Below are 10,688 nucleotides of genomic sequence, written 5' to 3'. Positions count from 1 at the left end.
ACAATAATAATAATATTAATAACAACAACAACAAGCAAGCATCATATGCCTTAAAAGCATCATATTATTGGTCACTTTAAAGACTGTTCTTATTTCCAATTATGTTCTATTATTTCCAGTTATGGCTACATTGTGGCAGCAGTAGGAGAAAACTTTTAGTTAAGAATCTTTACTACAATTTCAAAAAATGCCTGTTATTTAAATTTGTATAAACATTATTCTGCTACAGAATCCTCTCTGAAATATAGCTGTTCATACCAGCTTGTGGTGAAGCACAAGATGGCCAGCTCAACATTTGCTTTGCGAGTCATAATTTGCAAAGTTTACACACTTTATTCACCCACCCACCGTACCAGGAGGATTGAGAACAAAGTCGGGCATTTCATGAGTTATATTTTAGCTCTGGGCACTGTCTCAAAATGTTCTGAGCAAATACGGGTTACCTTAATGGAACAGCAGTGCACCACCTGTATAGTTTGAAATTCAGTTCCAAACCTTGATGGCTAGAGCAGAGGCCCGGGAAGAACCGCTGCTTCTTGCTTCCCGAGAGCGGCCCACAGGTGGCCTCAGGCAAGGACAGGCCACACATCCTCTCCGGCCCCCTCTGGAGGTGACCCTGCGATATTACCTGCTGCGTAAAAAAGCTTTATAGGATGCCAGGACAGTGTGTATCAGAGCTTCAAAAAGCCGCCCGGGGGGAGAATTGTTTTGAGAAAAGCCCAGGTTTAGAGAGTTCTTTGAAACACAGAGATGGTGGAAAGGGTCTGCATTTTGCCTCGCAGCTAACAAGCCACCGCAGATTTAATGCTGCTGTCACCTTAAAGAAAGTCAGCATTAAAAAAGGAACCTCTCCGTGGGACTTCAGACTTAAGAGCTGGAAAAAAGGGAAAAACACGCTTTAGGCCTGAAAAAAAAACAAAAACAAAACAAAAAGCTGATGTCCTCCCAGCATGGCTATCACTTCCTTTATGAGCACTGAAGAAAAAAAAAAAAAAAAAAAAAAAAAAAAATCTTATGTCCTCCCAGCATGGCTATCACTTCCTTTATGAGCTCTGAAGAAAACATTAACTCAGGAGCATCTTTTTTTTTTTTTTACCAGACTGAGGCTCGGCGGTCATTGAGAAGGGCAGATGCTACTAAGGGGAGGATAATTGGTCATGAGCTGTCTGAAATGTGTAATTAGACAAGATGAGATACTCCCAGTTTTTTCATCCCTTTCTCTCTCTTTTATCGCCCCTCCTTTTCCAGTTGGCAGTCTGAGCGCCTTAGTGTCAGCTTTGATCTCTGTTAAGGTTCTCTGAGCCCTTTCAGATAGGATCAATTTGCCGTTACACACATCACTCTTGGCTCTCTCCCCTGGCTACTCGCTTGTTTGTGACAGACGTATGTGCATACAAATAATTGCGGATCTCAGCTTCGCTGGATAAAAATAAGATGCACAGATGTGAAGTGCATCCTCCCTTCAAAAGAATACAGAGCGAACGGCTTACAAGAGAGAACTTTCACTGCACATATCGGAGATTTAGTCACATAGATAGAATTCGGATTGCTAGTTAAAAACTCTTTTGCATCCAAAACACTACATACTGTATGCTGGCCTTTTCTGCAGGTTTGAAAAAAGTAATGTAAAAAAAAGGTAAAAGTAGTAATTTAAAAAAAAAGTAGTAATTTAGCAAGAACTTTCAGGAACCTCCGAATCAGAGTGGCGCAGATCCACATGAACAAGTTGCCAGTGCTCATTAAAGTCTGGCCAGTTAGGACTTCCCTTGCTATCAGAAGTCACTGAGAAAATGATCTGAAAGTCTAGTCAGGTTTTTAACCAGTTCCGTAAAAGCACCGAGATGTTTTCAGGAAGTCGTACATGGAGGACAGGACTAATGCCAAGAGCTCTCTGGAGGGATGCTGCTGGGCTCAATGACAATTCTTTAAAGCATGACTTTTGTGTTTTCCAGAGTGCTTGTAAACGCTCTAGGAGGCTTTTGTTGCAAGCATGTGATTTTAAAATGCTCTTTAAAGTCTAATGCTGATGGAATTCCAGCTTCTTCACTGTTTAACAAGCTTCTACTCACCGCGTGAATGTCTGAGAGAGAATAGCACCCAATAATGCAGTCTACGCATGATTGGTGCCAAATGACGTTAAATGTGCTGTAGCTTTGAAGAGCGTGGCCCTCCAGCACGGGATCACATCAACGAACACATTTTCCAACTGCCCAAAGTGGTCTGCTCTCTTTCCTTTATGGACACACCGCTCCTGTCATATCTCCTCTCTTTCTCTCTCTCTCTCTCTCTCTCTCCCCCCTTGCGGCCTCTATCTCTACCTCTTCCCTTCCTCCATCTGTTTTCATGCTCAGCACAGTCAGGCCATGAGCTGGAACAAGTCTATCTGCAAAACCAGACTTGGATGTGGGTCTTATGGCTGGAGAAGCTTTTTCCCTGGTACAGATAATTTCACTTTTTTCCCAGCCCCTGCAACAGAATAATACCCTTTTGTCACGCTAGACGACAATCCAAGCTTTGACTCGTCAGCCTTTATTTATGACACTCATATTTCCGCCATTGTGATGCCGCTGCAGCAATGAACCATATGAGAAGACTCAGGAGGAGGCGACGGAGAGAATTATGCATTATGCAGAATGGAGCATATTTGCAACTATTGCTTGATAGGTTTGATGCCAATATTAAAATGCATTCTCATTACCAGAGACATCAGAAGAAAAGAGAGGTGAGAGGTCGGATGATTACAAGTCTTTGTGGTGCCAAGCAGTGAACTCAACAAGGAGCTAGCTGTCAATCAAGATTGTTTGCCATGCATTCTGGTCAGTTCATCATCTGCAGCCTTGACCTTATGCAAATCTGCTAGATGAAATCTATTTATGATGATGTGGAACAACTTATTGAGATGCAGAAAGCAAATGCTCTCTACCTAAAGAATGGCATCGCTCAGCCTCACGCATATACATATCCATGTATATTGAACATGGCCATAAGAGACTAATCAAAATTCCCTACAATGTCAAAAAAAAAATGATAAACAAAAATATTCATTTAAAAAAACACACATACACACACACACACACACACACACACAAGGTTTTTTTTTTTTTTTTTTTTTTGCTGATGCATCCAACACTGCATGCCAGGGAAAATTAATATTAACCAAAAATATTATAGCCATCCACAAGCAAACCAATAATGACCAACAGCGAGCATGAATTATTTTAAATTATTCTGAATTATTTAGAATTTGTGCACTTGTTTTAAAGCCTTAGCAGAACTTTAAAATATTGTTAATAATGTCTAGCCTTACAATGAATCTCTCCACTAGCAGAATGGGTTATGGGTTGATGCAAGAGTATTACTACTTAATTTTGGCCACATGCTGACAGTGCAGACCTGTAAAGATGTTTACAGGGTTTATAGTGTATGAACGACAGACCAATTCAATCAAAGCATTTCACAATAAAATCCTCAGACCAAATTATTTGGTCAACTGAGATCTAGAAAAATTAAAGAAAAAAAGGGGCGTCTGCTATAACAGTGTCCTCATAACTTGCCATGTCAAAGCATTACAAAAGAATACAGCAGAATGTTTAGCTGTGTATGTAAAACAGAAGGTTTAGAGTCCTATTCTGAACTGTTCGACAATGTGTAAAATAATATTATAAGTTATTTAGTATAAAATATATGGAATCTGTGGCATGCTTTTGATTTCCAAAGAAAATTATTTTGATATGTTCTTGTCTGTTCTTAAAAGAATGGAACAGTAATTCACAACAATGCACTGACAATGGAGATAATCAAGCAGAGCTACTGTACAAACAAATACTTGAAATATGCAAATATTGCACCATTAAATAGTGTAAACAAAACCAGAAAGAGCCATAACTATCTGTAAAGCACTGTTTACATGAACTGACTCCTTCAGACCCCATCCAGAGCCTCTTCCCAAGGGCAAGTCTTCAAGGTTAACTCAAAAAGGTGTTGTGCTCAACATGATGACCAGGGGCTGTTCTGTTTGAATGGAAGTCAATGGAGGATAAGCTTCAATGCGCTGAATAAACTGTTTTTGTATGGAAACAGCTCATCACTTAATACACTGAATGCTTGACTGCTAATCTTTAACATGCTTGGCATTACATTTTCACTTTGGAATGAGCTATATGTAGAGTTTGCTACAAAAAAGAAAAAACAACAGGTAGGATTTACTGAAGCACTACCCACTTATCTCCTGATCTAAAACTCTGAAAGATAATGTTAAGGACACTATTTAATTGGTTTAAGGCACACATTACTGAAGATTAACTAAACGTTTACGTCTCTTCATTCTATAAGAATGTCTATGTGTCATTCACAGATATTATGCCAGGAATGCATAACCAGATGTTTCTGTACCTCGCAAAGTGGTTCTCAACTGGCTTTGCTGGCTTAGGACCTATATTTTAGCTGTATATTAAGCACCAAAATTGTCCTTAAAAAATAATGATGATATTAAAAATAATTTCAGGATCTAATAACTTCTACCAAGCTAACCGAATTAGCCTATGAAATAGTGATTGTGATCAGTCTTTTATGTCAACAACAAAAGATGTGGGAAGAGTTTTCTCTTTCTTAAAATTAAATAAGCGTATTTATTTGGCTGTCCATACAAGGCATGATTAATAGTAAATAATAAAATGTTTGCCGATTTTGGGTCGTAAGCTGAGAACCACAGATTTAGACAACTTCACAGCACAGCAAAATATATTATATACTAAATTCATATATGTAATAAAAAGCTTCATATTCCAGCATTTATTTAATTATCTCCATTAAAGAACACTCTACTGCAATGAAATCTAAATATAGTTAAGCTGCTCAACTCTACAAACCATATTTGATATCCTCACCTGATTATTCAGACTAACCGAATGACTGTTTATTTTAGCACTTCCTAGCAAGGTGAAGGATGGCTGAAACTCTACTTTGGCCAGCAGTCAGTAAAGCTATTGGGACTGTTCTACTTGACCTGCCATCCATGATGTAACACAAAGTGACTGATTGCACCCTGATGCTGTGCCAACCGAGTCAGACATTTCAGATTTTCTGCTTTTACCGTTAAGTCAGTGGGGGAAAGCGAAGCACAGAGGAGAGACAAAGCCACTGATGAACTGATTGACATTTCCTAATATGATATTTGAGTCCAGCCACACATACTGTACACAGGCTTTCAGAGGGAAATACAAGAGTCACCACACTGACCATCCATCTCGACTGCTGCAGGTTAAGAAAGATAGATTCACCTCAGGTCAGTTGGGAATGCATGTGCATCATGAACAACAGACTCGCGGACTGGAAAGGAAGAAAATGACTTTTCAACGGCGGTACCTCATTCGTCTACTCTCGTATCTCGTCCATTCCGCATTCTGCCCCATCTTACCACTCACAGCATCATGGATTGGCACCCTTCACCTCCTCAGCCTGCTTCACCTGAAAACACAAGATGCAAACAAGCTTTAAAAATCGGCTCATATTCTGTATGCCTTTCCCCTTACACATGGTAAACACTTCTGTGTGTCTACGGAAATTAGCATAGCTTCGAAAGGACACAGAGATCCAGTTCTTTAAGCCCGGGAATACCTTTTGACATCGAATGTACCGAGCATGCATACAAAATCATTGAAACTGCCGCAATGAGCAGGAAACAAGGCGTATCGGCCAAACAGTATTTACAAAGTTTCACTTCCAATCATGCTTTGGCCTTTTAAAGCACCTCGTGAATCAATTCTCTCCTTCAACCCAAAGAGCCAATATTAAATGATTCATGTAAGATCAAGTAGAGATTTCAGGAAGAAAATGGTCAAAACCCTTCACTCAAACAGGGTTTTGTTTCAGGATTTAAAATCACAGTATTTAATAGAATCTGTATAGCAAGTTAGCTTTAGCAGTTAGCTTCTGCTGGTGTTATCACTACACTAGTTGTGTCCTGAATTATATACTACACACTATGAACTTAAACTATGCACTATGTACTCTTATTGTTGCACAAGTGCACTTCTTACTGTTGGAATTTACATTACTCACACTATTTATACTACAAAACCGCTTAGAATAATGTTGCGAAGTACGCAAATTGGGACACAACTCACACAACGATCGGTTAGCATGACATTTAAAGCTCAGGTAAATATCTCAATTTTCTTTTCAGGACTAAAATAAAGAAAAGATCCCGAGATTCTGAGGATCAATGTGCTAGCCAAGCAACAGCCATGCTAACAGATAGCATCAGGATGCTAACAGCTAACTTTCTCCAAGTATATTATCTCAAACAACTTCTAACATAACATTTCATTACACACTACACCACAACATGATGTAACTACCCAGTCACAGCGGGCTGTTAGTCGACCAGCTTTTCTTGAACAAATGCAGCAGATCTGTAAATTGTGTAAACATGCTTGAGGGCAAACTCTCTCTAAATGGCTCACACTTTCGAAATCATTTGATCACCAAGGGCAGGCCGAAATCTTTACCTAAAATGTGTCAGATTAATCAGTCGACAGGAGAATCGGAAAAACAGCAACAAAAAACAGGGCACCAGATTGGAAATTTGAGGAGACAAATAGCATCTGAACGATGCCATGCATTATTGTGTCATCTCCATAGTCATCTAATGGCTGTATCGCATTAATAAAGTGGAGAACGTTGTACTGTAACAGATGGTGAGACTACATCAGCGGCTCAGGAGCTATTTATTAAATGTGTTATTAATTATTTTCAACATGATGAGCTTCACGGCTCCTTCTGGCCTGGGTGAAGGCAGGAGTGTGCCATTTGCTTTTATTCCAGTTAGATGACTGCCCACCTTTGCTAGAATCGAAACTGCTCTGGTTGCTAAAACCGCATGGAAAGAAGCCATGATCTAACTACATCCTATTTTTAAAAATAGCTAACAATTAAACTCGCCTTATTTAATAAAACCCAAGCAGGCTATGAATATGTCTGTGATTTATGGCTATGCTTGACAGACCCGACACCTCACTTCGCAGTAAAGCTAACAATCTGTGATAGAACTCTTGCTTTCCAGCTGAGCCTTTTGCTGTGGGTCTCAAGGCTATCACCCTTCATCCAATCCCAGTGGGACGCAGGTGCGAGCTGGTAGGGGAGGACGCGGCGCACACACCCACCTTTCCCCCAAACCTCCTCTTCCACCTCTCCTCTTCACTCCCTGCAGGCCCTCTGTAGGCCTGGGATGCCAGCTGGAGGTGACAGTTTCCTCACCTGCCACAGGAGGCCCGCCACCTGCCAACACTCACCCCGTTCCCCCACACAGGTGGCGGGGGACAGCGGAGTCACGACTCCATGGCGCCCAGCCTGTCTCCCCTCCTCCCGTCCTCCTCCCGTAACCCCCACCCGTCTGGGTTCACGCTCCAGCACCCACACTGCAAAACTCTATCTCCCGCAAACACCTTGCACACTATCAACAGTCTCATTTGGTGATTTATAGAGGCCAGGCCTCTTTGCCTTTCAGCCTAGGCGTGGCACGTGTTGGCCCCAGGACAAATGAACACGGTATTCATTTTTTATTCGGTCAAAATGAGAGGGAAAAATGTGCTTCTTGATTTAACACGCCAGAGGAACCTCCATTATCTGCTGTGCTCGTGAAGGTACAGCTGCGTCCCAAAAACAAATGAGGAGGAAATGGTTCCAGTGCCTATGTGCAGATCTATTAGCATTGTGCTACAGTGCATAATGTTACTGTCATGGCCCTATTCCTGTGAAAAAAGGGAGTTCTCCAATCCATAACCAGAGTACAATAGTCGTGGGCCTAAATCTGAATGTTTTACAACACCATGTAAATAATATATCAGGCACAAATTGTGCTGCCAAGCCACTTTGAAGTAATTATCCTAATAAGTGTATCTGAAGAGTATTTGAAGTGCACTTCTTATTGTTGGAATTTTCAGTTTGGACACACTACACTTACTAGTTATACAAAAAAACTGCATACAATAGTGCATAAGTAAACAAATTGGGATGCAACTGAGTGGTTTATTAGCATGGCATTAAGAAAATCAAGTAATGGTCTCAATTTTGTTGTCAGAGTTGAATGCCCATGAAGTAAAGATCCAGGTTGCGCTAGCTGAGCAACATCCATGCTAATGATGTTAACAGATAACTTTCTGAAGTATATTAGAACCTACTGGTTTATTGCAAACTCCTAGATAAACTTTTTGTACCTAGAGAAACAAACGTTTCCTTTCTGGAAAAAAAACCCCCAGCTTAAATCAGCCTAGGCTGGTTGGTTGGTTTTAGCTGGTCATCCAGTCTGGTCATAGCTGGTCGACAGGCTGGTTTTTGAGGGTTTTGACCACTTGTTTAGCTGGTCAGGCTGGAAGACCAGCTGGAACAACCAGCTAAAACCAGCTTGGCCAGGCTAGGAGACCAACTTGACCAAACTAGCCAAGCCGGGAGACCAGCTAAAACCAGCTTCTTCCATCTTAAACCAGCTAAGACCAGCCAACCAGCTTAGGTGAAGGTAGCGCTGCATCCAAAAAACATGAGGAAATGCCTATGTGATCTATTAGCATGGCGCTATAAAGCATAATGTTACTGCCATGGCCTTTTTTGTGTGCAAAAAGAGAGTTCTTCTGTAAAATATCAGTAAAAATCTGTAAAATAGTTGTAGGCTTAAATGTGAATGTTTTACAACACCCTGTAAATGATAAATCAGGTACAAATTGTGCTGCCAGGCCACTTTGAAGTAATTATCCTCCCCTATGTAGACATAAATAAATAAAAAATAGGTCTACTAGGATGAATGGCCAAATGAATAAATATATAGCCGCACAATGCCCTTATAAACTGCGTGCTGGCATCATCCTGTCACCCACGCCGGGATTTATTAATGGATTTATTGAGGAGGAAACGCCAGCTTTTCATACATTTATTGTGTTTGATGGAAACATCTGAAATGAGTTGACAACAAAAAGCGGTAAGCAAAGCTGGGCGGCTAGGTGTGTATCAGTGAAGATGTCACATTTTCCAGAACTCTTCTTTACAGTTGAAACCTAAAAGGCATTCATTGCAGAGTTTTGAAACGTGGATTCAATAGCCCTGATGGAATACAGTATTTAAAATGAATGCTTTGATTTCCTATTAATCCATATGAGACCACGACTACTGTACTTTTTGAATTCATTTCCAATCTGCCACCTGATGCTGACGTCGCTGTCAGTTTGTTTTAACAGATCAAAGCTACTCACAAACAGCTAGAATCTTTTGTAGGGAATCATGACGTTGTAATATTTTTAAGCAGGATTTGTTTTTTGTGGCTCTTTTTTCTTTTCCTTCCCCATTGTGAGCGGTGTTCTGAACTATGTTTGAACCCCCCCTGTGGGAAGGCCATGGCCCAATGGATCGTTAGCTCTCTGACCCACCCAGGGTGCAGCGTGGGGTGAAAAAGAACAAAATAGAGGAAAAGAGAGATAGAGAGCTTTATATCCTTTGTAAGCACCACAGTAATGCTCCGTTTATTGACAGTAAAGTGACAGTAAAGACGTTTATAATGATAAAAATCTATTTTTATTTCACATAAATGCTGTACTTTTGAACTTTTTATTTATCAAAAAATCCTGAGCAAAAAATGCATCAAGGTTTTTACAAAAATATTAAGCAGACAACTGTTTTCGAAACTGATAACAATAAGAAATGTTTCTTGAGCACAAAATCAGCATGTTAGAGTGATTTCTAAAGTAACATGTGACACTGAAGACAGTAGTTATGGTTGCTGAAAATTCAGCTTTGCCACCACAGCAATAAATTACATTTTAAAAATTACATTTAAATTAGTTATTTTAAATTGCACTAATATTTCACATTTCATATTTTTTTACTGTGTTTTGATCAAACAAATGGAGCCTTGTTGAGCATAAGAGCTTTCATTCAAAAAAAAAAATATATATATAAAATATTCTAAATTTTTGACTATTATGTAAACAGCTTCTTTAAATTGTTTTTCACACTTTTTACAAAACTTATGAAAATTGACCAAGATCTCTATTGTTCTGATGTGTGCAACCCATGGACCTTTTTGTGAGGTCAAATGTATGTAAATATGCAATATTTAAGATGCTAATAACAAACTTACAAGCCTAAGGTAGTTTACTGCTCTCAAAGAGTCGACAATACTTGTGTTTACATGTTAGGCCACCAAGTGCCAAAGTGCCTTTTTTTTTCTCTATTTCAGAAGAATTATCAGATGTTTATACACAAATATGGCACTTTTATAGAACGCGATGCTTTCCAGATCAACTCATCCACAGATATCACAGCAACGAATGTGTGCAAGGCTGTGACCTAAACAGACACAGATTTAGCATTCGCTTCTCTTTCCCTCCCATAAACATAGCATAGTTTCTTGTGTTCGTTTCTTCACGGCATACAGTTTTTCAATAGCTCTTTCAAGTAAACACTGGTCTTGAAATATTCATGAATTACTAACAGATGTCTCTTGGCCTGGTTTACTGAGCATACTATGCTAAATAAGTAAATACAATTAGCTGTTTTACTCTGAGAGTTTCAATTCAAAGCAGTAGATCTAATTTGGTAGGCTAGTTTTGCTTCGAGCACACCTCTTAGGGTTTTCAGAAAACTTTTTGCTGTTTTTTCCCTCCTCCATACAGAACTAATGTTAGCCTCCAGCCTGCTAA

Source organism: Sinocyclocheilus anshuiensis, unplaced genomic scaffold, assembly GCF_001515605.1.
Source record: "Sinocyclocheilus anshuiensis isolate Anshui unplaced genomic scaffold, SAMN03320099.WGS_v1.1 scaffold457, whole genome shotgun sequence".
Classification (NCBI taxonomy): domain Eukaryota; kingdom Metazoa; phylum Chordata; class Actinopteri; order Cypriniformes; family Cyprinidae; genus Sinocyclocheilus; species Sinocyclocheilus anshuiensis.
The sequence above is the reverse complement of the archived record's forward strand: the minus strand, read 5'-3'. Positions refer to the sequence as shown.